Here is a 4,935-nt window from a genome sequence, read left to right as displayed (position 1 = left end):
TGGGATACCATGCCAGCATGTCTTTGTTTTCTACAGCAGGGAAACGGCATGACTATAAATCACACTTGAGTTTCTAATTTTCTGATTTTCTTTGTTCTTAATTTTCCTTAAAAAGACATTTTCCAAAGTGCCTTAGAAGCCCCTCTTCTACGCTTTTTCAGGGGTCTTAGGAACATCAATGGCAAAGGAATAGTTGCACATGCCACCAGTTGCCAGCTTCTTTGGTCATTGAGACAACTCTGGTGTCAAGACCTTGGGAATCCAGCCCTTGGACTCCTTTGAGAAGGGACTTCAGCTCATCAGTCATTTGGGGCTTTTGAAGCCCTAAATCTGTAATGAGAAATAAGCTGTTGGAGAGTAACCGAGCATCAGAATCGTTGGAGTTTTATCTTTGTGGTTAGTGTCTGTGACTGGACTCCAGCAGCCTTTATCAGTCCCTTTTCGCAGCCTCACTCTTTCTCATTGAGTCAAATGGACAATATTATATGGAAATTTATTCTGTAAACACAACCCTATTAGTCCTGAAGCCTCGGGGATCAGAGCAGGCTGTAATTACAGAGGATACCTTTAGGCGTGAGTTATCATGTGCTGAATTAGCAGATAACAGCCCTTAGCAAGATAGGTGAACCCATGCCGGTCCCCTAATGTCACGAATCTGAGGAAGGCTGGGTCCTCTTATCTCAGCAGCCCGTTTAGGAGGCGAGCATTGCACATCTGTTGCTTATCAAAGACAGGGGAGGGTTAGAGCACGCCTCTCTGGAGATAGCGCTTTGTCAGGTGGCTCTGGAAAATCAGCCAGGAATGATGGGCTTGCAAGAAAGGTGTGATTGTGGGAATCGCCTCGGGAATCACCACTCCACCGAAGCCACCACACTGTCTGATGTGACCAGAGCAACAGCTTTCATAAGGAAGTGCAGAAGCCCTTGAGCAGACTGCATGCACTGGGCTGGCTCTGTTCAGTCCTGCTCACATTAGGGCTCTCTTTGTTCTGGTATATATATATCGATCGATATCTCCAAAAGCCTTAGTCCCTTCTGGGGCAATGTAGCTTTCCTCATCCATACAGCCCAGAGGCAGCGCTCCACCCCCGCTCTCAGCAAGGGACCCTGGCAGTGAGTTCCACTCTTATATTTTAGCTGCTTAAAATCCTTGCCCTGTAAAATGGGGTAAAAGGCAAAGAAATAAACGTGATCAGAAATTTAAAAGCCCGAAGTGAGCAAATTAAGTTCCAGAATCGACAGAGTTAAGTTCCAAAAGCCGCAGAGTTCAGCTGATCAAAATCCACCACCAAATCATCATTGTTTTCCAAGGGTAGCTCTTAGGAACTTCACAGATTTTTCTCCTCTCAAAGCAACAAAACCAACTCAGGGTGCCTCGACCCTCAAACTAACTCTTAGTTTCTGAACACTTCATGGACATGGTGCCTGTCAGTGATTTCACTATAGCAAATTGGTCAACACTTCCTTTTCCAAGGAGGTCTGTGATCCTTCGATGTTCTCTGCAGGGTGCAGAGGTGACATCCTTCCCATGCACCTACTCTTAGCTCTGGGGAGAGAGACGTCCTTCCAATCTGCTTTTCATCTTCCAGCACAAGAGAACCGTCACTTTTTGTGTTGCTGTGGTTTATGCATCAACCTCCACAGGCCTCCTTGCAGTTCCTTCCTCTTCTCACCATTTTTCGCTTTAGGGCTAGGTGCATCTCACCTAGCATGAGATATCACACCTCAGGGTGTCTTCACAGCAGGTCAAGCCCTGTGATAGACAATATCAAGATGAGGCCTTTTGACTCCAGAAACCTCCTGGTGATGTACAATACACCTCTGCTGTGTCCGCCAGCAGCTGCTGTGAGTTTTTACAGCCAACATTAAGTGAATTTTGCCTCTTCACCTCAAGCCCTATGAGATGCTGAAGCTCTGCAGATCAGTGTCCGCAGAGCAGCTAACCTTGCCACAACTGCCCCGGTGCAGGCTTTCACTAGAACTGAAGATTTTGACTGGGTATGATGAAGCGTATGCATCTCGTGGGGAAGAAGGGCAAACACACACACCATGTCCTGACTTTAAATGCATGAGTAACTTATCAGAGGCGATAAGTGGGGATTTGAATTCAGAGATGTAACTTATCTCTAAATACACATCTTCCTATTTAGCTGTGTTTACATCCACCCGTATCTCACTGACTGCAATGTGCCTTATTATATAGCAGTGCTTGCCTTTGATGTGCTGAAAGGCTGTTTGTGCTAGTGAGGAGAAAAGCAAGGTAGAAGCAGGCTTTCCAGTGCTGGAGTTTTCTGTTGCATTCTCCTTTTGACTGTCTTTCATTTAATGTGTCTAATAAATGGTAGTTTACTGGAATCAAAGAATTCAAAGCTTCTGTTCTTGGTGATGAATACAAGGAATAAGAGGCTTTTATACTCTGTGAAATCTACAGAAAGACTGAGATATGGGGACAGCTTTCCTATACATGTCTCGTAAGTGAGTGCTTATCCTAAGATAGATGCAGTGATCTCTGCAAGAAAAATCAACGTTTCCAAGCAAGCACGGTGCTGTCGCTAAAGCTGAGTGAAAGTGGAAGTACTGCAGGATCTCAGAGCCCATTGTGTGCTAACCTGAAAAGCTTTTCAATGCAGTTAGAATGGGGTTTTTCAGGGGTGCCTAAGACTAGCACAGATCTGACTGTTATTTTTTTATTGATCACAGTTGAATGTTTAATTTAATGGGGTCTTGACAGTCTAGTCCTCCCCACCCCCTCTTGGCCCTTATCCTATTGCAGTGGGGTATCCAAAGCTGGGAGGGAAGGGGCATCAGAGCTGCTTTGGGGACAGCGGTGATCTGGAGTCAGTCCTAGAGGTGGGAGCTGCTTAGGGTGACCGAAGACTCTGGAAACCTTCATTGGCTTAGTACAGGTTCATCCTGAGCTTAGTTGCGTAATTCACAGCCAGTTTTGGGACATATCAGATCAAGAAATGATCACTCCTTCCTCTCATTTGAGATCAGAGCTCATCATGCAACTAAACAACAGAGGAGAAATACTATCCCTCTCATTTCACACGGAGAGAGTGAGGCTCAGGGGTGTTGTCCTGATGGGAGTAGGGTGCTGTTCCTGACCTGCTTAGGTCTCTTTTTGTTTCATCTTTGGACATGTCGGTCCCATTAGCAGAGACAGCCCGAAACTGGTCCTTCATACCTGGAGATCACCCAAGTGCCATCCGGCAGAATTGGTCACAGTCACCCCCTCTGAAGCACTTGACCTTCAGCACTGCTTTTCTGGATCGTGTGCTAGCTGGGCTGTTGAGCTACTCTACCATGGCAAAAACCATCCTAAGAAACAACTACTAATTTTAGTGCATGAATTTAGGGATTCGGTATGTATCTCAACTGAAGCAGGGGGAGAGAAGTTGATTTAGTCGCCTAGTTTAGTTGATTTAGTCTGGAGTTGAAGAGCTAGACTTTGGCGCATTGATGCCAGGACACAGACCCTTACTCTGTATGAAACCCATCTGCCATCAGGACAGACGTGGGGCCAGCAATGTTCAATCCAGAGCTAATTCCATCCTGATCAGTCTTGCTGTAACAGAGACTGGCTGACCAAATGCCTGTAAAACACACTAAAACATTACTGATGGGGAGGGAAGTTTGTGGCATTTCTCATTCCCCACAAAATTAACTTTAGATCATTTATCCTAAATCTAATTTTACAATAGTAAAATAGTTGGGTTTCTCAATAGAAAGATGAATGGCTAGATGGTATTTTTATGAACCTTCTCTGTGAAGCACGCTTTATAAATTATTTATTGGAGAAACAGAATTTGTACATTTAAAACAAAAAGAAGCAGCTGAAGAATTGGTATTGGCTCTTTTGCAGCTCTTATTTGTGTTCATGCACTGAGGGCTTTGTCTAGCTGTTGTACTTTCCAGTGACTCCAGATTACTGCCTCAAAGCACAAAAGCATTAACGCGGCAAGACTCCTTCTTAATAACTCTGCAGAATTGTTCTGCAAATGAACAAAGATAATGTTGGCCTGACAGGTTGAGATTGGGCGCTTGATGAAGGCTGAGGCTGAGAAGAGAGATTTCTCTGATAAGTCCCGGCATCAATCTGAGAGAGCAGCTGGAAAAAGAGTAATAAATATATTTTCTCCTTTTACATGTTGCAAGTTATAAATATGAAGCTTCAGACTCTTTGCATTACAGCATGAATTGAGTCACTTTATCCTGAAGCTATCTTGTTTTAAGCTTCTGCCTGCTGTAGTTATTCAGTTGTGGATCATCACACTGCATCGCAAATGTCAGCCAGAGCCGTCTTTTACGGCTGTCCTCATTTCTATGGTGAAGTCTCTTTCCAGAGACTATGAACACTCCGCTGAACCACTCCTGTCGTTTGGTGGTGTTTTTTGTGACCAGGATCCAAAGGGAGTTTTGACTTGGACAAACAGACTGTGTCACAAACTAAATGATCAAAACGGAAGGAAAGGGAAAAGAAAACTCATGCTTTTGAAGTAACTGGTGCTGCCGTCTGTTTTCTCAAGCCTGAAGCTTTTCTTTACACTGGCAAAAAGTCAGGGAAAACATTTGCTTGGAGTTACAGCAAAACAGGGGCCAAACTGCTGCCTCCTCCAGCAGCAGAGAACAAGAGCTCGTCCTCGTCCGCAAGCAGCGTCAGGAATGGGAGCAGCGTTGGCAGCAAACACGCTTCCCATGTTCAGGACTGGACCAGACAGACCTGCAGGAAAGGTTGTGGAAAGAATAGTGCTGAACAGGCCGAGGAAGAAGAGTTCAGGGCAGGGCCACCTAAAACTCCAGGGGATTCTTCAAAAGAAAAGATTTGTGGTACGTAGAGAGCAAATATTCACCAAGAACTGGCTGTAACAGAGGACGGCTGGTCTACTAAATACCTCCATTTTTTGAGAACTTCCATTTTTTCCCAGCTCACCTG

The sequence above is a fragment of the Calonectris borealis genome, chromosome 25, assembly GCF_964195595.1.
Source record: "Calonectris borealis chromosome 25, bCalBor7.hap1.2, whole genome shotgun sequence".
Taxonomy (NCBI): Eukaryota; Metazoa; Chordata; class Aves; order Procellariiformes; family Procellariidae; genus Calonectris; species Calonectris borealis.
The sequence above is the reverse complement of the archived record's forward strand: the minus strand, read 5'-3'. Positions refer to the sequence as shown.